We start from the raw sequence: 23,577 nt of genomic DNA on the forward strand, positions 1-23,577 counted from the left end.
AACTCTATGATGACAGAAAACATGGGGAAAAGAACCTCTTTCATTTTATTTGAAGAAAGACGTAGTCATTCACCTGCCGCCTTCCCCCAGTGCTGACTATTCCCAAGCTCAGTGCTGAGACCTCTGCCTCATGGGCACCATCATATCCATGAGATGAACACTTCCAAACCGGGAGGCATTATACTGACATGACCATACGGTCCTCCCTCACCTACAGCCACCGGGTTCCAAACTCCTGGTGTCCCTCCTCCCCTTAAAAGAGAGCTGTTGGGATACATGCTCAGCATCACACATATTGCAAAGCTCATTCCTTTTAAAAATCAGATGTGTTTATATTATCAAATGTGTGAATGTTCTGGCTACACGGAACTGTGTGCACCACGTGCCTGCCTGATGTCTGAAGAGGCCAAGAGAGGGCATTAGATCTCCTGAAACTGGGTAAAAGTTCAACTGTGAGCCATCATATGGATGCTGGGAATAGAACCTGGGTCCTCTGCAAGAGTAACACGTGTTCTTCATGGCTGAGCGGTCTCTCTAAGCCCCAGAATCTGTGCCCTGTCCCTGGAGATGCTTTGCTACTCTACAAAATCACATGGGAGACTTGGTGCCCATCCTCGAGAATAGACTTCACCCTATCAATGAAGAGGATGCCATGGCTGGTGGTATTGTAGACACTAGGAGACTCTGAGGGAAAGTGCCTTGTATAGGGGAGTCCTGTGAGAACCAAGAAAGGAGGAACACCCTGGACTGGATAGAGATTGGGTTGGTCCACTGCAGAAGATAAAAGAGTGATGTTGCCAAGGACATTTGAGCAATCCCATGAACTATCCAGTCTGGGGTCTTAGTTAGGTTTCCATTGTTGAGAAGAGACACCATGACCAAGGACAACATGTAATCAGGGCTGGCTTACAGGTTTAGAGGGTCAGTCTATGATCATCAAGGCAGAGGGCTTGGCAGTGTGCAGACAGACATGGTGCTGGAGAAGGAGCTGAGAGATCTACATCTTCATCTAAAAGAAGCCAGGAGCAGAGTGTCTCCCACGTGGCTGGGCGAAGGATTTCAAGAACTCACCCCCACAGAGAGACCCCTCCTCCAAGAAGGCCAACCTCCTAATAGTGCCATTTCCTGGGCAGTGCACATTCAAACCACCACAGGGTCTCTTCACATATATGATAACTGCACCTTTGTTTTAAAGTCTTGCTTAAAGACTCATGATGTTTGCGTGAAGAACATTCGTTGGGTCTGGGTGGCTCCAAAACCCCAAGAACATGAAGTCCTGTATCACCCTGAAGTATGGAATTGGAATGTGTGCACAACCCCTCCCATCCTCTGCAATATCATAATGTTAAGTGTGTGCAGCTCCAGTGTGCAGCCTGTCAGTGCCCACATGTGTGAATTCTTGAGCCGCACACTCAACAGAATCAGGCTTGTGCCTTATGTACTTTTGTTTATGGCTCTGACCTCTGGCCTAGACTGATGGGAAAGTAGTTGCGGGAAGGAAGATAGCTGGGTGCAGCCAAAGGCATGAAGGTATGCGATTTAATTACAGAGCAGAAGGAATCTGGCTGGTTTCTTCCTGTACCACATGAGAGAAGAAGTCACTCTGCACAGCCAATTGAAAAAAAAAAAGCACAGAGAAAAGGCACATAGGATGCTTGTTTTACCTATACTAGATCATGAGCCCCGAGAAGGTTTAAATATCCATATGTACAGAGGAATCATTGCTTTTTGGTGCAGAGATGCCGTCCTTTTTAAGCACCCAGGTCAAAATCAGGCAGATCTGGATGTTTGGTGTGAGAACACCTCTCTTCCTGTGGAGTTCCCCTCATGACCACTAAGGTGGCCACATGATCCCAAGTTCACCAACATTCTGCTCAGCCCCATAACAGCTGAAGAAGAGCACATGGTTTGGGGAGATGTGATGGGCAGATACTAGACCATCTCCTATGCACGGCAGAGAGCAGCGTGGAAAGGGCTGGAGAAGACGTTCGCTGCCCCAGGCCTTTTCTCACAGAAACAGCTGACAAACCGCCCCACAATGTTCCAGTTATGGATGTTTCCTTCAATAACAGAGAGTTTAAAATAGCACCCCTGCCTCCCCTTCCCTCCCCCAAGTGATGGGCGGTGGGCCCACGGGCCACCAGGCTTCCTACAGGAGAAGCCTCTCTGCTTCCCTCAGAGCAGTTCTACAATAAAATAAATAGCATGTGCTCATTATTCAAATGAGGCTTAATTAATGCAGAACTCGCCCCCAAACTTTCCAAGAGACCCATGATAATGAGCTCCACGGGGACTGAGCCTGAAACAGCTTTGCAACTGTCAAGATGAAAGGACCCTGCCTGCTCCCTCTCCCACCACCCCAGAGCTGGTGGGAGGGACTGGAGGAAGGTTTTCCTTGTGCACCCCAGAAGAGAACTCAACTTGTACAGAAGTTTTTCTCCGTGCACAGTGGAAGTCAAGTCTTAGATATCTTGATGGTCACTCTTGTTTTGGGATGAATGGTTGGGGGTGGAGATTTGCAGCAGTGTCTCTGAGGATGTCTTAAAGCGTCAGACATACCGAGAGTGAATCTCTCTCTGCCCTGCCCTTTGCTGTGTGGACCTGAACAAAGACATCTCTGAACTTCAGTTCCTTCTTGCCCGGAGACTGGATGAGGACCTCTTAACTGTAGGCTTGGGACAAAGACTGTATAGTATCCTATACCTGCAGGTGACTCAGAGAGCACCTGTAGAGACACGAGCCTGCAGCCACCCACGCTCAGCTCCAGTGTGGATTGTTCTTCTCAGGAAAAGAAATGCTTATTTTCCTTGATCCACCTAATGCCTTTGTGTGGCTAATCAGCCTGAACTGCATCCTATTGTGTGTCTGCAGTTAGATCTAACTGTTGATCTAATTACCCAGGTCTAGAATTAGACTCTCACCCGGAGCTGGGAGAACTGCTGCCACCATCTCCTCCTTCTAATGGAAACCCTTCTGAGACTGAGAGCGTCCTCTCTGAAGCCTCAAAGTTGCCTTGAGCTAAAATGGCAGGTAGCAAAGAAAATCTTATTCCCCCCCAAGCCGTAACTAATTACGGGATGTCATCACAGCCCAGTTAGTATTTACCCAACAATGTGCTGATTCCTGATCCAGTCAAAGGCTTAACTGCCATTTAAATGGAGCACGTTACTTAAATCTTAATTTCATTACATGCTGGTAAATCTTACAATTATAAATCCAAAGTATCACTCGGAATACATTTGCATACGTAAAGGAATCTGTCCTCGTTTCTGTTCCACGGCACACATGGCTGTTGGTTTGATTTTCAAACCAGAGCTGAATATCCTTTTATGGAGAGAGAGATGACGGGGTTTTTCCCTGCACCGAAGACTGCTTGGAGAGGGAGAGAAACACATCCACACCATAAAAGGGCATCTGGGCAAGCACAAGTGCCCCGCCTGTCACCTGTGAGATGTGAGCCACCTACGTGTGGGTTACTGATGCTCTCACATTTCTGCTAACAAGTCAGTCGATACAACAAAAGCCACTTCAGAATTCCCAGACATTCAACACTGATTGTCACAGAAGGGGCAGTGGAGACTGTCAGCCTCTGCAGGACTCTCAGGCTGCCAGGGCCTCGATGCCTATATTCTGGCTGTTATATCTCTAGGGCAACGTTCTCCCAGAGGAATAGAGGGTTTGCGGGCTCATCAGCACATGTGTGTGCACATGCGCAGAAAAGAACCTTCTCGGCAGCTGGGAGTCCTGCACCAGTGGAAGGGGAAGTCTCTGGTCCTGCCAAGACTGAACTCCCCAGTGAATGGGATTGTTGGGAAAGGGCAGAATGTGGGGGTGCATCAGGAGACTAACACCCCTACAGAAGGGGAGTGGGAGGTGCTAGGGAGATATTAGCCTGGAAACCAGGAAAGGGAATAACATTTGAAATGTAAATAAGAAATACCCAATTTAATAAAGATGAAAAAAAAAACACTCCTTCTGGAAGAGGAAAATGTATGATTTCTTTTCAGGATCTGTGGGAAGACTTTGGACACCTGGGCAAATGTGGAATGACCTATAGATCTTTGGAAACATTTGGATAGTTCCAGAAACTCCTGGAAAAGTGGAAGATCCAAGATCTCTATGGCAAGAGAGGAAGGTTTATGTGAACCTGGAATGTGTGGGGAAATTACCTGTCCAAGTTTGTCAGTAGAAGAGTCAGCAGAAGGAGGCCCAGGCACAGTGTGATCTTCTTTGAATCTTTCACTGTTCTCTCCAGTACTGTGTTTTGTGGATGATGCAGGCTCTCTGGCTACCAACTCATCACAGTCCACATGTTCTTCAAACCCAGTAGACATAACTAGCCCTTTTTTTTTCACCTTCCCAAAAATGGGGAATAAAGATGAGGCCACTCTTTTTCTAGTAGCAGGATGTAAGCAGATGTGCTGGTATCCCTGGTCCTCAGCATCGAGATGTATTAAAAAATTAAAACACTTGTTTTATGTGTTCCCACAACACCTGGTATTTACAATAGGTGTCAAAGAATACAGACTCACCCCTACTTAAATCTTCTTTAGTTGTATTAATATGCAGTCCGGGGAATCTTATATTTCCAATTACTCATTCCCATCTGCTCTAGCTTGCTGTCTCTCATATATTTACTTCAGATATGAAAATATATTGCTATTATTTCATGTTACAGAGCAATCATGACTGAAAATGTTAATTTTAGTCCTGTTTTAATTACCCTGTCCCTCATGCACTGAGTTCTGTGTATGGATATGAATTTCTGACTCATTATTTCGTCTCCTTAAATGATTCTTCTGTAACATTCTCTTTCAAAGTCTACTTTTTAACTTTTAATTATCTCTGTGTGTGTCCGTGTATGTGTGTGTGTGTCTGTGTACACATATGAGCACGATGTCCAAGAAAGCCAGTACGGGGCGGTAGATCCCTTGGAGCTGAAATAACAAGTGGTTGTGTGTCACAGGACACGGGAGCCTGAATCCAAACACAGATCTTCTGTAAAAGCAGTTTGCATTCTTAATTACTATGTCGTCTCTGTGGCACCCTTTTAACATTTCTTCAATTATTCCAGTTGTTTAGCAATTCCACTAGATGTTGTCTGGGAAAAAACAAAACTTTTTAAAAGTTTTATCTGTAATAGGCACTTGTTTTCTTCTGAGCACAGAACTGGAACGTTAGAGTTATTTATTTCGGAAGTGACCTTGTGCCGTCCTGCCTGTTTTGCAGTGGACGTGATTTCCAGTCTAACCACACCTGTACCTTCTATTTTTATTCTCTGTTATTTACTTGTTTTATTTTTTATTCTTTCAAGCTTTTCCACTACCAAGTTCTTCATTATATTAATATATGATCATATTAATTATGTATCTCTCACAGCTCAGCTTTTAACTCTCATGAGCACTGAACCTGTGTCTGGCTGTTCTCTGTGTTCAGCACCTGGGACAGCTCCCGGGTCTCAGCCACAGTAAGTGTTTGTTAAACAAAGAGGCTTTTTATTCTTATTTTACAGATGAGATGCCTCAGTCAGGGAAAGGTTATGGTAACGGAACACACTGGGATTCCTATCGTGGTTTCTGAGAGACTTAATGAGTTGAAGACAGAACAGGAGAGTCTATGTTTCTTAGCGTTGTTCATACAAGGTCTTAGCCACAGAGGATGAAAGGTAACACGTTCAGTATGGCGAGAACAGCTCAGATTTAGGTCACTGCAACTCAGTGTGGATCCGCTCACATCAGCCCCTCCCTGGATGTGTGGCTTGCCTGGAAGAGTGTTAAGACAATTGTACATTGAATCCTGTTCTGACATGCAAGCATAAATGTTGAGGACAAATAATCTTTCTATGATTATGGCTATAAAATTTTATTTTTCTTGTGTTTATTATATTATATATGCTTTCTGAACTCTGCTGCATACTATAGAGTAAATATATTTAGTGTGCATGAGAACTCCACATAAGAGGCTACAAAAATACCTCAGCTGTTAAAGGCTTGTGACCCAACCAAAATGTCAATGAAACTGAAATTAGTCACTGTATATTAGGTGTTTGTATTGAAATAGTCACATATTAGCACTTTGTAATTCTCTACATCATATCAGGTCTAATTATAATGATAGTGAATCCATCCAATTACAAAATTCACCATTATAGCTAATACCTTATTTGAATTATTTAACTTGTGTTTTGGTTTAATCTTCATATTCTATACCAAAGGGAGCATAGTTAGTGCTCTCCTATAATCAAATAGCCACGTCGTCTGCGGTAATCTGGTATGTTAGTAAAATATCAAAATTGGTTTCTTTAGTTCATTTACTTTGGAGAGATCTAATCTCAGCAGAAATGCTGAAATGAAATATAAATAAAATAAACAAACTGAATAAAATATAAATCTTTATGAAAGATAAATGATACAGTAAAATAAGTTAAAATACACAGAAATAAATTACAAAATTTAAACTCAGATTACCCCCACCAAAACCAAGGTCACTGAAAATAAAGACCATGGACCCATTATATAAGTAAGTACCTGTGAGCACATGCTTGACAGCACTCTTAATTCTTTCTCTCCCTTTACATTAAGGGAGCAGAGGTAATGGTTTCTACTATGTTCTCAGAATTATCCATGGTTCTGCTTAAGATGCAACAAAAAATCTAAAATGCCTGTTTATGGAATATTCGTTTTTTTTCTTATTTGCATTCTTAATGTATCATAATCGATGAAATTCTACATGCCTAGTGAAGATGTGTTATATAAATAAATGATGAAGAAGATTCAATTTAAATTTATATTATGTTTATTAGAAGAATTTTTCCACTCAATTTCATAATCCATTTTATATAATACAGACTCTGTAATTCTTCTCCACAGATTCCAGTCAGGATGTATCTTAGTACACCACGCTTATTCAAGTGTATTTTGTATCTATTTGTATCCACCTACCCATGACAACACCCTCAATATATATTTCATATACTGGAAATGCCTATCCTGATAATTCCATTTATTTTCATGATACTATCAAGAAGATACAAGCTTCCTGTTTCTGGCTGCGCCCAGAGATGACATAGTACAATAGAACATTATACCCAAATTCGGTGGGGGAGAAAGCAGGACTCCCAGAATCATGGACAATTCTGAGAACTTAGGGGAAACCATGACCTCTGCTCACATTCCTGTGCTGAGGGGGAGCTGCTTAGAGCCCTATGGATACAGGAACATAGGAAGAGTAAGGGAGGGGATCCTTCCAGTATCTACCTGTGTCCAGAGATGAAAGCCTGTGGCCAGGATAGGTAACCCAACTGAGAACACTGGCGTGACTAACATTTTGGCTCCAAGCAATCAGGCTGGAGGTCTCAGGATACAGGATACAAGAGCAGTCTGGAACAGGATACTTCCTGTTTCTGTCTACACCCATTGCTGATCTGGGCCTTCATATCTCTCTACCCACATATTGGTGGGAGAAAAGAATTCTATAGGAACAGTGACAAAGAGTTTTACAAGATGGTCATGCCACTGTCACAGACAGCAAGACCATGAAACACCAGAGAAAACCTGATGACAAGAGTCAAGCACAGAAACATAAGCAACAGAAACCAAACCGACTTGGCATCATCAGAGCTCCCTTATCCCAAGAAAGCAAATATTAGGTATCCCAACAACCTGAAAAAGTAAGATATGGATTCAAAATCATTTTTCATGATGATGATAGAGGACATTGAGTAGGGAACAAATAAAACTCTTCAAGAAATACAGGACAACACAGGTAAAAACGTAGAAGCCCTTAAATGGGAAACACAAAATTCCTTCAAAAATTACAGGAAAACACAGTCAAACAGATGAAGGAATTTAAAAAATCTAGGATCAATAAGTGGAAATAGAAGAAATAAAGAAAGCACAAAGAGAGACAACCCTGGAGGTGGAAAACCTAGGGAAGAAATCAGAAGTCATAGACAGAAGCATCAGAAAGAGAATACAAGAGATAAAGAAAAAACTCAGGGGCAGAAGATACTGTAGAAAACATTTACTCAACCATCAAAGAAAATGTAAAGCTCAAAAACCTCCTAATGGAAAATAACCAGGTAATCCAGGACACAAGGAGAAGATCAAACCAAAGGATAATGTGTATAAAAGAGAGTGAAGATTCCCATAAAGAAGGGCCAGTAAATGTCATCAAAAATTATAGGAGAAAACTTCCCTAACCTAAAGGGAGAAATGCCTATAATAATAAAAGAACCATACATTTCTCCAAATAGATTGGACCAAAAAGAAACTTCTCCCTTCACATAATAGTCTAAACACCAAATGCACAAAACAAAGAAAGAATACTAAAGGCAGTAAGCGAAAAAGTCAGGTAACATATATAGGCATACCTATAAGTATTACAGCAGAATCCTCACCAGAGACCATGGAAATCAGATCCAGAGTGGATTTTATAAAACACTAAGAGAAAATAAATGCCAGCCCAGGCTACTATCCCTGCAAAACTTTCAATCAGCGCAACTGGAGAAACCAAGATATTTTATGATAAACTAAATTTACGCAGTATATTTGCACAAATCCTGCCCTATTAAAGATAATAGATGAGAAACCCCAACAAAGGAGGGAAATTACACCCTATAAAAAGCAAGAAAGTAATCCTCTTGCAACAAACCCAAAAGAAGAGAGTCACACAAACATACTTCCACCTCTACCAAAAAATAATAACAGAAAACCACAATAACTATTCCTTAATATCTCTTAGCATCAAAGCAAAATTCTCCAATAAAAAAGACATAGACTAACAGACCGCATACATAAATAAGAACTAGAATTTTGTTGCATTAAGGAAACACAGCTCAGTGACAAAGACAGATAGTATCTCAGAATAAAAGGCTGGAAAACAATTTTCCAAGAATATGGTCTGTAGAAACATCCTGGAGATTCCAGTATCTAATTCAACCAAAATTTATCAAAAAAAAAAAAAAAGATAAGGACGGACACTTCATTTTCATCAGGGAAAAAAATCCACCAAGATCAACTCTCTATCCTGAATATCTGTACGCTACATCCAACGGCACCTAATTTTATAAAGTAAACCGTACTAAAGCTCAGGCTAACGAAATAGTCATGGGAGACTTCAACAACCCACACTCAGCAATGGCCAGATCATGGAATGGGAAACTGGAGACACAGAGAAATTAACAGATTTTGAACCAAATGGATTTAAGAAATATCTATAGAATATTTCATCCTTGAACAAAAGAATACACCTTATTCTCAGGAACTCATGGCACATTCTCCAAAACTGATCATACAGTTGGTCATAAAAGAGGCATCAACAGATACAAAAGAGTGAAATAATCCCATGCATTTTCTCACACTACCATGACCTAAGGCTGGACTTCAATAACAAAAAAATGACAGGAAGCCCAAATACACATGGACGTTGAACAATATTTTACTCAGTGATAACTTGGTAGAGGAAGAACTAAAGAAAAAAATTAAAAAATGTTTTAGAGTTTAAGGAAAAGTAAGGCACATAAACTCAAATTTATGGGACACAATGATAGTATAGCTAAGAGGAAAACTCATAGCTCTGAGAGTATCCAAAGTGAAACTGGAGAGAGCATACATTAGCAGCTTGACAACAAATATAAAAGCTCAAAAACAAAAAGAAGCAGATACACCAAAGAGGAGCAGAGGGCAGGAAATAATCAAACTTAGGTCTGAAATCAACTAAGGAGAAACACAAAGAACTCGACAAAGAATCAATAAAACCAGGAGCTGGATCCAAGGGTAAATCAACACGGTACATAAACCTGAGCTAGAATAAGAAAAGGGCACAGAGAAAGTATCCAAATAACAAAATAAGAAATGAGATGGAAACAAAACAACACAATCTGCAGATATTCAAAACATCATCATACCATATTACTGAAATTTATATTCAAGAAAAGTAGAAATTCTGGATCAAATGATCAATTTTCTATACAGGGAGCAGTTATGAAAGTTAAGTCAGGGCCAGCAAAAAGATCTAAACTGTACCATGAATCCTAAAAATTTAGAAACAATTATTAAAAGGCTCCCAATTGGGAAAAGATAACAGGACCAGATGATTTTAGTGGAAAATTCTATCCGCACTTTTTAGAACCAAATACCTCTATTGTCCAAAATATTCCACAAAATACAAACAGAGGAAACTACCCAATTCCATCGATGAAGCCACAGTTATGCTTATACCTAAAGCACACAAAGACCCAATAAAGAAATTGATCTTCAGACCAATTACCCTTATAAATATTGACAAAATTAGTCAATCAAATCATTGGAAACCAAATCCATGAACACATCAAAATTGTCATCCATCACGATCAAGGAGACTTCATAACAGGAATGCAAGGATAGTTCAATATGGAATTCCATCAACATATTCGACGAGATAATCAAATGAAAGAAAAAAATTACATTTTCATCTCACTAGATGCTGCGAAAGCATTTTACAAAATGAAACACCCCTTCATAGCCAAAGCCTTGCAATGATAGGAATTCAAGGCCCATACTCAACCATAGTAAAGTCATGGACAGCAAACCAGTAGCCAAAAATCAAACTAAATGAAGAGAATCTAGAAGCACTCCCTCTAAAATCAGGGCCTAGACAAGGCTATTCATTCTCTCCCTACTTATTCAATATAGTACTCAATGTGCTAGCCTGACCAATCAGACAACAAAAGGAGGACAAAGGGATACAAATATGAAAGGAAGAGGTCAATATATAACTATTGGCCGGTGATATGATAGTATACTTAAGAGACTCAATAATTTCCACCAGAGAACTACTGCAGTGATAAACAGCTTCAGCAAAGTCCTGGATATAGAATTAACTCAAACAGATCAGTAACCTTCCATGAATAAACAGACCGAGAAAGAAATTCGGGAAATGACACACTTCACAATAATCACAAATAACAAAAAATACCTCCGTGCAACTCAAACCAGGCAAGTGAAAGCACCTTATGACGAGAACTTAATGTCTCTAAAAGAAGAAAATTTGAGAAGATGGAAAGACCTTTCATGGTCATGGATTGGCAGTATTGATATAGTAAAAATGGCTCTTTGCCAAAATCAATCTACAGATTCAATGCAATCCCCAAGAAAATCTCAACAAAATTATTCATACAGTTAGAAGGAGAAATATGCAAGTTCATTTAGAATAAGGAAAAAACTAGGAAGTGAAAACTACTCTCAAAATAAAAGAAATTCTGGGGAAATCAACATCCCTAAGCTCAAGCTGAATACCCAGCAATAGTGATAAAAATTATATGGTATTGGTACAGAGATAGGCAAGTAAACACCTGTGTTGGTTCACGTAGATGGCAGCATGTAAATTAATATAAATCCATCCATTCTTATCATGCTGTACGAAGCTGAAGTCCAAGCATATTCAGGGCATCGAGAAAAAAGAGATAAACACAAATCAATAGAAGAAAAAGTGGGGAAAAGCTTGAACACATCATAACAATGTAAAATTTCTTAAACAGAAGACCAAACCACTGGCTTATGCTTTACAATGAAGAGTTGATAGATTGGACCTTGTCAAAATGCAAAGTGTCTGTAAGGCAAGGAACACTGTCATTATGACAAAATGGCAACTAATATCTTGAAAAAAGATCTTTGCCCTCCTATATCTGAAAGAGAACTAATATTCAATATGTACAAAGAACTCAAGAAGTTATACTCCAGAAAGTCAAATAACCCCGTTATAAATGAGGTACAGATCTAAACAAATAATTTTCAGCAGTAGAATTTTAAATGGATGAGAAATACATAAATGATCAACGTCATGATTCATCAGGGTAATACAAATCAAAGGATACACCAGGCAGAACGGCTAAGATCAAACATTCAGTTAACAGCAGATAGTGGTCACCATGTGGAGAAAGGGTAAGACTCCTCCATTTTTGGTGGGATTGAAATGAGGTACAATATTCCGGAAATTACTCTGGGCTTTCCTCAGAACACTGGACATAGTATATGCTGAGAACTTAGCTACCCCACTCCTGGGCATATTCCCAAATGATGCCCCAACATAGAACCAGGACACACGTTGTACTCTGTTTACAGCAGGTGTATTCATGATAGTCAGAAGCTAGGAAGAACCCAGATGATTTGACCACAGGAATGGGTACAGAAAATGTTGTTCATCTACGTAATGGGAGACCCTCAGTAATCAAATACCATGACATCGTGAAATTATAAGCAAATGAATGAAACTATAAAATACCATCCTGAATGAGGTGACCAAATCACACACACACTCACAAAAAAAACAGAAATAAAAAACACAAACACACACACACACACACACACACACATACACACCCACTCACATACACACACACATACACAAACAATCACACACAAACACACACACACACACACACACACACATACACACACTACCCCAAAGGCTTGAATTACCCAACATACAATTCACATACCGCAACCAAATCACACACACACACAAAATACAAAAATAAAACACACAAACACACACACACACACACACACACACTAAATACCCCAAAAACCTGAATTACCCATCATACAATTCACACACCACAACAAAATAACACACACACAAAAAAACAAAAATAAAACACACAAACACACACACAAAATACAAAAATAAAACACACAAACACACACACACATACACACACACACACACACACACACACACACACACACACACACACACACTACCCCAACCTTGAATTACCCAACTTACAATTCACATACCGCTTTCAGTTCAAGAAGAAAGATGAACCAAGTGAGGATGGTCTGTCTTAAGGGGAAAAAATATTCATAGGACATGATACGGAGATTAAGTTTAGAGCAGAGACTGAAGGAATAGCCATTCTGAGCCGGCACCACCTGGGGATGCAGCCCACATGCATGCAGCCCCCAAACCTAAACAACATTGCTGAGGCCAACAAGTGCATGCTCACAGGAGCCTGATAGAGCTGTTCCCTGAGAGGCTCTCCCAGATCATGACAAACACCGAAGCTGATGCTTGCAGCCAACCATTGCACTGAGAAAAGGGTCCCCTTTGGAGAAGAGAGAGAAAGTATTAAAGGAGCAGAAGTGCCTTGTAACCCAGGAAGGACAACAGGGGTCACAAACCAGATCTCCGCGGGACTAAAGCACTTCCTGAAGACTGCACATGGACAGACTGGCGTTTCCAGCTGCATATGTAGCAAAGCATGACCATGCTCTGCACCAATGGGAGGAGCCCTTGGTCGTGCCAAGGCTGGGCCTTCCGGAAATAGAATGTCATTCTGGGACGGCAGCAAGGGGATGTTTTTGCAGAGGGGGAAACACATTTGAACAAAACAGGGCAGAGGAAGTGGATAGGGAGAGGGGGCTTATGGATGGAGGCCACACACATACAGCTTTTATATTTTTCTATGCCTTTAACAGCTCAATGGAAAGGCCACTTCCTAAACTCCGAGTGGCTAAACTATCCCCCACTTATATTCCCACGTTATTATTTGCTAAAATCTATATCCCATCTTTCTTGCCCTGGACTCCATTGGGCAGCTCTCCTGGGTCTGCTTATTCTCATGCTCTTCTATGTCAGCTGCTTCTCTGTCCTGAAAGTCTGTCCTGGAGAATCTCCATGTCTTCTTACTCTCTGGACCTTTGTCCAAGCGTCCTGAAACTCCTGCTCTGTCTGCCCTGCCTAGACACTGGCTATCAGTATCTCTATTTTCCAATCAGAACCAACTGAGGCAGGGTCCATGATTCATAAGTTCAGGACACTATGAGAAGCACGAGAATAAAATCAGCTGCAATAACTATTTGTATGTGATTTTCTGGGAACAGTATTCCTCAAACCAGAAAGAGATACCTGTTAAAGTACTAGAATCATAGAAAATATCAAGTAGACACATAATAATTATAATAAAATAATAATAAATATTAACAATAATATAATATAATAATAAAAGTGATAATAAAAATAATAATTATTATAATAATTATAATAATAAATAATAAAAAAATAAATCATCATCGTCATAATCATCATAATCATCATCATCATCAAAGCCTAACTGAACAGAGAAATAAAAATACAAAATCTGTGAAGGAAAAAGACTAAGACACATGTAAAGCTGATCACATGAGACTAACACCTGAATCTTCAATGGATATTCTAAAATATAAATGGGCTTGGATCACCTTTCAAAACATTTTCAAAGAATGCAGATACTAGCCTAGAATTGATTACAGAGCAAATGTATCATTCACATCAACACAAGAGGGGAAACTTTACACAGCATAATCACCAGTAAGCCATTTCTCTTCAGCAATCTTAGTCTAAAAATGGGAAACCGCAATCTGAAAATAAGGGATATTCTCAAGAGGACAGAAATGATAAATAACCCTGTAGTAATTCATCGGAAGAGGGAAAAAGTATGTGGCAATAACAAAATAAAAAGGACCAATAAATACTCCTCATTAATAACGCTAAGCATAGGGGTGGGGGATTTAGCTCAGTGGTAGAGCGCTTGTCTAGCAAGTGCAAGTCCCTGGGTTCGGTCCATAGCTCCAAAAAAAAAAAAAAAAAAAAAGAAATAATGCTAAGCTTTAACTGTCCCACACCTATAATATACAAGCTATCAGTTTGTATAAGAAACCGGTTTATTTCTCCTGCATCCAAAAAGTACATTTGTTTTAGGTACAATTGCATACTCGTGTTTAGAATGCAATTGCCCATATTTCTTTTTTTTTTTTTTTTGGTAAGTATATTTACTGTTCATTAGTTTTTTATAAAAATCTAGAAGATTTTCTGTTTAATTGTAATTATAGAATTTTCATTTAAATGTATTTCTTTTTTTCTTTTTTTTTGGGGGGTGTTCCCCTCCCTTATCCTCCCACTACTAATGCCCTCCCCCCAACAATCACGTTCACTGAGGGTTCAGTCTTAGCAGGACCCAGGGCTTCCCCTTCCACTGGTGCTCTTACTAGGATATTCATTGCTAACTATGAGGTCAGAGTCCAGGGTCAGTCCATGTATAGTCTTTAGGTAGTGGCTTAGTTCCTGGAAGCTCTGGTTGGTTGGCATTGTTGTTCATATGGGGTCTCGAGCCCCTTCAAGCTCTTCCAGTTCTTTATCTGATTCCTTCAACGGGGGTCCCGTTCTCAGTTCAATGGTTTGCTGCTGGCATTCGCCTCTGTATTTGCTGTATTCTGGCTGTGTCTCTCAGGAGCGATCTACATCCGGCTCCTGTCGGTCTGCACTTCTTTGCTTCATCCATCTTGTCTAATTGGGTGGCTGTATATGTATGGGCCACATGTGGGGCAGGCTCTGAATGGGTGTTCCTTCATTCTCTGTTTTAATCTTTGCCTCTCCCTTCCCTGCCAAGGGTATTCTTGTTCCCCTTTTAGAGAAGGAGTGAAGCATTCACATTTTGATCATCCGTCTTGAGTTTCATTTGTTCTAGGCATCTAGGGTAATTCAATCATTTGGTCTAATAGCCACTTATCAATGAGTGCATACCATGTGTGTTTTTCTGTGGTTGTGTTACCTCACTCAGGATGATATTTTCCAGTTCCCTCCATTTGCCTATGAATTACATAAAGTCATTGTTTTTGATAGCTGAGTAGTATTCCTTTGTGTAGATTTACCACATATCATAAGGCAATATTTTTTATGCTAGAAAGTATAATTTTAGGAGAACATTATTTTGTAAATTTAATTCATCCGTTGTCATTAGTTTTATCTGAATGAATATTATTTGCTAATATGTTTAAATTTTTAGGTAACTGTGTGTGTGTGTTTGATAATTCAACTCTAATATGACTAGGAAATTGCTTGAGTGATAATGATAATTTATGGACAATGACAATTTTTGTATATACTATATATATATGTATGTATATATATATTTATAAATGTATGTGTATATAGTTTATATGTATGAAAATATGTTCTGTATATTTTTCAAAGCATTGTTTAGATATGTATACTAGATTAAGCCTTCTAATTGCATTTTTAGCTTTTTCCAACACTAATTTTGGTGTCTAGAAAGAAATAAATGTAAGCATAAATCATCTCAACTTCAAATTTCGGTACACTCAATGTTATATCTTCCTTTCAAACATGATTGTTCATTTTTGGTCATATATATATATATATATATATATATATATATATATATATGTAATTTGCTCTATTTATATTAGAAATGTGTGCTACATTGTATTTATGTATTTGATGATAACTTCCTTCTGTGAACAAATTTTAAGAATAAATGACTTATGTACTTTATTCTAAAGTCTAAAATCATCGAGTTTTTTCCTGAAATCAAATACAATAATGCCTAACTATAAATAGCATTTCTTGAGTGTGTCTATTAACAAAAAATATTTGATGTACAAATCCTATAAACTTATTTTGATATTAACCAATAAAGTTTCTTCAAGGAATTGTCCAACTTTTAATAAAGGGAAGTCACCAATTATGTCAATAATTTTTTCATTCTATATTTCTTTAAATTGAAAAATAAAGTTCTATTAAATAAGTCATAACATAAAGGGAAATATTAAATAGACAACAAAAGAGACCAACGAAAATTAGTAAAAAACTCTAATATTTGTTTCAAATTCAGAAATGGGAAATGATAATTACTGTATTATTAATGTAATGAGACAAGATATCATTTTTATTTAATAATTTTACCTGAATATTGTATGTATTTATATTTCAAATGTTATTTCCTTTCCTTTTTCTCCCATAACATCCCTGCCTGTCTTCTGTGAGGATGTTAAAATTCCACCAATCAACTTCATCCTCAATGCTCTGTCATTACCCTACATTGGGTATACAAGCCTTCACAGGATTAAGGGTTTTCCTTCCAATGATGTTAGACAGAGCAATCCTCTGCCACATATGTGGCTCGAGTCATGGGTCCCTCAATGTGTACTCACTAGAGCGTGGTTTAATCCCTCGAATATCTGGTGGGTCTGGTTGGTTGATATTGTTGTTCTTCCTGGGGTTTTGCAAACCCCTTAAGCTCATTAAGTACACGCTCTCACAACTTCATTGAACCCCCCCTTGTTCAATCTAAGGTTTAGCTACATTCATCCTCACCAGTGTCAGTAGAATTCTGCAAGAGTCTCTCAGGAGACATCCATATCTGACTCCTGTCAACAAAGACTTGGTGGCATCAGCAATAGTGATTGGTTTGTGTGACTGCATATGGGACAGATCCACACATGGGGTAGTCTCTGGTTGACCCTTTCTTCAGTCCCTGCTTATCTCTTTATCCTTGAATTTCCTCCCATGAATATTTTTTATCCCTTCTAAGAAGGAATGCCACATCTGCATGTTGTTCTTCTTCCTGCGTGGGCTTCACATGACCTGTGAATTCTTTCTTATGTATTCGACACTTTTGGGCTGATACACACTTCCAATAAAGGTATACCATTTGTGTTCTTTTGTGACTGGGTTACCTCACACAGAATGATAATTTTTGGTCTATACTAAGAATTTTATGCAAACATTGTTTTTGATAGGCTAGAAGAACACACATGTGTAAGTATTTCATTTATCCATTACTATGTTGAGGGACATCTGGTTTCTTTTCAGCTTCTGGCTATTATAAAAAAGAAAGGTTGCTCTCAACCTGTAGCATCATGTGTCGATCTTATATGTTGGAGCATCTTTTTGGGTATATATCAAAGAAATGGGATTGTGGTATCCTCAGGAAGTACTATGTACAACTTTGTGAGAAAACTCCAGACTGTTCTCCAGAATGGTTAAACGAGCTTGCAACCTGACCAACAATGGAGGAGAGTTCCTCTTTCTCCACCTCCTTGCCAGAATCTGTTGTGAATTTCTTAACTTAGCCATTCTGAGTTGCGTGCTGTGTTACCTCAGTATTTGTTGATTTGCATTTACCTGATGGCTAAGGATGTTAATATTCCTCAGTAGAGAAATCTTTGTTTAGTGCTATTCACCATTTTTGAAAGGACTATTTATATTCTGGAGTCTAACTCCTTGAGTCTTTGTATAGATTGATTTTAGCCCTCTATCAGACAGAAGATTGGTAAAGATCTTTTCTTACCCTATTGATTTTACCTTTTTCCAAATTCCAGTGTCCTATGACTTACAAAAGTTTTATGAAGTCCCATTTGTCAATTCTCGATCTTGAAGCAAAGCCATTGGTGTTCTGTTCAGTAAATTTCCCCACTTTTTCTTCTATTAGTTTAAGATTATATGTTTCTTGTGGACATACTTGATCCACTTCGACTTGAGCTTTGTACAGGGCGATAAGAATTGATTGATTTCCATTCTTCTACATGCTAACCTTCAGTTTAATGAGAACCGTTTGTGGAAAATGTTCTTGTTCCATTGGATGGTTTCGGTTCATTGTCAAATAATCAAGTGGCCATAGGTGTGTGCCTTCATTTATGGTCTTTCAATTATATTCCATTGATCTTTCTGACTGTCTCTTTACCATTCCCATTCAATTTGTATTATTATTGTTCTGTGATACAGCTTGAAGTCATCGATAGTGATTGCCCCAGAAGTTCTTATATTGTTGATGAACGTTTTCTCTATCATGGGGTTCTTGTTATTCCAACTGAATTTTCAAATTGTTCTTTCTAACTCTGTGAAGAATTGAGTTGGAATTTTGATGGTGATTGCCTTGAATCTGTTGATTGCTTTTGGCAAGATGACAATTTTTACAATATTAACCCTGCACATGCATGAGCATGGGAAATTATTCTATCTTCGGAGATTTTCTACAATATTTTTCTTCAGAGACTTGAAGTTCCTGCATACAGAACTTTCACTTGCTTGTTTAGAGTCAACCTGAAATATTTTTTTATTAATTGTGACTATTTTGAAGGCTGTCATTTCCTTAATTTCTCCTCAAACTGTTTATCCTTGAATTAGAATGCTCTGATTTGTTTGATTTAAGTTTACATCCAGCCACTTTGCTGAAGTTGTTTATCAGCTGAAGGAGTACCCTGGCGAAATTTATGGGGTCACTAAAATATACAATAACATCATCTAAAATCATAATATTTTAAATTCTTGCTTTCTAAATTTTTCCGTTTTCCCTCAAGTTTTGTCGAATTTTTGTGGATAAGACTTCCAGTACTATATTGATGGGGTAAGTAGAGATTAGTCAAACTTTTCTAGTTCTTGATTTTTGTGGTATTGCTTCAAGTTTCTCACCAGTAAGTTTGATGTTGGCAACTTTTTTTTTGTAATATTGCTTTTACTGTATTTAAGTATGGGATTTGAATTCCTAATATTTTCCAAGACCTCTAACATGAAGAAATACTTACTTTTTAAATTTTTATCAACATCTAAAAAGATGATAATTTACCACCCCTCACGGGAGTTTATTTACATAATTGATTTTTCTGTGTGCTGACATCCAGTTGAACCATAATTTTTAGCACCTTTGTCAAACACAAAGTGACCATGGGTGTGTGCATTCATTTCTTGATCTGCAGGTTAGGATATCTGGTGAAATTTTCAATTACCATGGATTGAGGAAACAAGGCATTCCATTACAAAGCCATTCCACAAGTCCTAACCTATAAATGACAGTAGATTGAAACTTCCAACAGAAGGAGGGAAACTACACCTTAGCAAAAAGTAGGGAATTATTCTTTCAACAAACCCAAAAGATGATAGCCACACAATTGTAATTACATTTCCTTTTTTTTTTTTTAGCTTTTTTTTTTTTACTTGGGTATTTCTTATATACATTTCGAGTGTTATTCCCTTTCCCGGTTTCCGGGCAGACATCACCCTCCCCCTCTCCTTCTTTATGGGTGTTCCCCACCCATTCTCCCCACCTTGTGGCCCTCCCCCCAACAATCTATTTCACTGGGGGGTTCAGTGTTAGCAGGACCCAGGGCTTCCCTTCCACTGGTGCTCTTACTAGGATATTCATTGCTACCTATGAGGTCAGAGTCCAGGGTCAGTCCATGTATAGTCTTTAGGTAGAGGATTAGTCCCTGGAAGCTCTGGTTGCTTGGCATTGTTGTACATATGGGGCTCGAGCCCCTTCAAGCTCTTCCACTTCTTTCTCTGATTCCTTCAACGGGGGTCCCGTTCTCAGTTCAATGGTTTGCTGCTGGCATTCGCCTCTGTATTTGCTGTATTCTGGCTGTGTCTCTCAGGAGCGAGCTACATCCGGCTCCTTTAGGCCTGCACTTCTTTGCTTCATTCATCTTGTCTAATTAGATGGGTGTATATGCATGGGCCACATGTGGGGCAGGCTCTGAATGTGTATTCCTTCTGTGTCTGTTTTAATCTTTGCCTCTCTAATCCCTGCCAAGGGTATTCTTGTTCCCCTTTTAGAGAAGGAGTGAAGCATTCACATTTTGATCATCCGTCTTGAGTTTCATTTGTTCTAGGCATCTAGGGTAATTCAAGCATTTGGGCTAATAGCCACTTATCAATGAGTGCATACCATGTATGTCTTTCTGTGATTGGGTTAGCTCACTCAGGATGATGTTTTCCAGTTCCAACCATTTGCCTACGAATTTCATAAAGTCATTGTTTTTGATAGCTGAGTAATATTCCATTGTGTAGATGTACCACATTTTCTGTATCCATTCCTCTGTTGAAGGTCATCTGGGTTCTTTCCAGCTTCTGGCTATTATAAAAAAGGCTGCCATGAACATAGTGGAGCACGTGTCTTTTTTTTATATTTTGGGGCATCTTTTAGGTATATACCCAAGCGAGGTTTAGCTGGATCCTCAGGCAGTTCAATGTCAAATTTTCTGAGGAATCTCCGGACTGATTTCCAGAATGGTTGTACCAGTCTGCAATCCCACCAACAATGGAGGAGTGTTCCTCTTTCTCCACATCCTAGCCAGCATCTGCTGTCACCTGAGTTTTTGATCTTAGCCATTCTCACTGCTGTGAGGTGAAATCTCAGGGTTATTTTGATTTGCATTTACCTTATGACTAAAGATGCTGAACATTTCTTTAGATGTTTCTCAGCCATTTGGCATTCCTCAGCTGTGAATTCTTTGTTTAGCTCTGAACCCCAATTTTTAATAGCGTTATTTGTCTCCCTGCAGTCTAACATCTTGAGTTCTTTGTATATTTTGGATATAAGGCCTCTATCTGTTGTAGGATTGGTAAAGATCTTTTCCCAATCTGTTGGTTGCCGTTTTGTCCTAACCACAGTGTCCTTTGCCTTACAGAAGCTTTGCAGTTTTATGAGATCCCATTTGTTGACTCTTGATCTTAGAACATAAGCCATTGGTGTTTTGTTCAGGAAATTTTTTCCAGTGCCCATGTGTTCCAGATGCTTCCCTTGTTTTTCTTCTATTGGTTTGAGTGTATCTGGTTTTATATGGAGGTCCTTGATACACTTGGACTTAAGCTTTGTACAGGGTGATAAGCATAGATCTATCTGCATTCTTCTACATGTTGACCTCCAGTTGAACCAGCACCATTTGCTGAAAATGCTATCTTTTTTCCATTTGATGGTTTTGGCTCCTTTGTCAAAAATCAAGTGCCCATAGGTGTGTAGGTTCATTTCTGGGTCTTCAATTCTGTTCCATTAGTCTATCTGTCTGTCTCTGTACCAATACCATGCAGTTTTTATCACTATTGCTCTGTAATACTGCTTGAGTTCAGGGATAGTGATTCCCCCTGAAGTCCTTTTGTTGTTGAGGATAGTTTTAGCTATCCTGGGTTTTTTGTTACTCCTGATGAATTTGCAAATTGTTCTGTCTAAGTCTTTTAAGAATTGTATTGGTATTTTGATGGGGATTGAATTGAATCTGTAGATGGCTTTTGGTAAAATGGCCATTTTTACAATATTATTCCTCCCAATCTATGATCATGGAGATCTTTCCATCTTCATAGGACTTCTTCAATTTCTTTCTTCATAGTCTTGAAGTTCTTATTGTACAAATCTTTTACTTACTTGGTTATTGTCACACCGAGGTACTTTATATTATTTGGGTCTTTTATGAAGGGAGTTGTTTCCCTTATCTCTTTCCCAGCTTGTGTCTCTTTTGTGTAGAGGAAGGCTACTTATTTATTTGAGTTAATTTTATACCCAGCCACTTTGCTGAAGTTGTTTATCAGCTTTAGTAGTTCTCTGGTGGAACTTTTGGGATCATTTAAATATACAATCATATCATCTGCAAATAGTGATATTTTGACTTCTTTTCCAATCTGTATCCACTTCACCTCCTTCTGTTGTCTGATTGCTCTGGCTAGAACTTCAAAAACTATATTGAATAAGTAGGGAGAGAGTGGGCAGCCTTGTCTAGTCCCTCATTTTAGTGGGATTGCTTCAAGTTTCTCTCCATTTAGTTTAATGTTAGCAACTGGTTTGCTGTATATGGCTTTTACTATTTAGGTATTGGCCTTGAATTCCTATTCTTTCCAGGACTTTTATCATGAAGGGGTGTTGAATTTTGTCAAATGCTTTCTCAGCGTCTAATGAAATGATCATGTGGTTTTGTTCTTTCAGTTTTTTTATATAATGGATCACGTTGATGGTTGTCCATATATTAAACCATCCCTGCATGCCTGAGATGAAGCCTACTTGATCATGGTGGATGATTGTTTTATTGTGCTCTTGGATTCGGTTTCCAGAAGTTTATTGAGTATTTTTGCGTCGATATTCATAAGGGAAATTGGTCTGAAGTTCTCTTTCTTTGTTGGTTCTTTGTGTGGTTGAGGTATAAGAGTAATTGTGGATTCATAGAAGGAATTCGGAAGTGCTCCATCTGTTTCAATTTTGTGGAAGAGTTTGGATAATATTGGTACGAAGTCTTCTATGAAGGTCTGATAGAATTCTGCACTAAACCCGTTTGGACCTGGGCTCTTTTTGGTTGGGAGACCTTTAATGACTGCTTCTATTTTCTTAGGAGTTATGGGGTTGTTTAACTGGTTTATCTGTTCCTGATTTAACTACGGTACCTGGTATCTGTCTATGAAATGGTCCATTTCCTGCAGATATTCAAGTTTTGCTGAATATAGGCTTTTATAGTAAGATCTGATGATTTTTTCAATTTCCTCTGAATGTGTAGTTATGTCTCTCTTTTCATTTCTATTTTGTTAATTTGGATACACTCTCTGTGTCCTCTCGTTAGTCTGGCTAAGGGTTTATCAATCCTGTTGATTTTCTCAAAGAACCAACTTTTGGTTCTGTTGATTCTTTCTATGGTCCTTTTTGTTTCTACTTGGTTGATTTCACCTCTGAGATTGATTATTTCCTGCCTTCTATTCTCCTGCATGTATTTGCTTCCTTTTTGTTCTAGAGATTTTAGGTGTGCTGTCAAGCTGCTGACATATGCTCTTTCCTGTTACTTTCTGCAGGCACTCTGCGCTATGAGTTTTCCTCTTAGCACAGCTTTCATTGTGTCCGATAAGTTTGGGTATGGTGTACCTTCATTTTCATTGAATTCTAAAGAGTCTTTAATTTTTTCTTTATTTCTTCCTTGACCAGGTTATCATTGAGTAGAGCATTGTTCAATTTCCACGTATATGTGGGCATTCTTCCCTTATTGTTATTGAAGACCAGTTTTAGGC

This window comes from Rattus norvegicus, chromosome 11 (assembly GCF_036323735.1).
Source record: "Rattus norvegicus strain BN/NHsdMcwi chromosome 11, GRCr8, whole genome shotgun sequence".
In the NCBI taxonomy this organism is placed as follows: domain Eukaryota; kingdom Metazoa; phylum Chordata; class Mammalia; order Rodentia; family Muridae; genus Rattus; species Rattus norvegicus.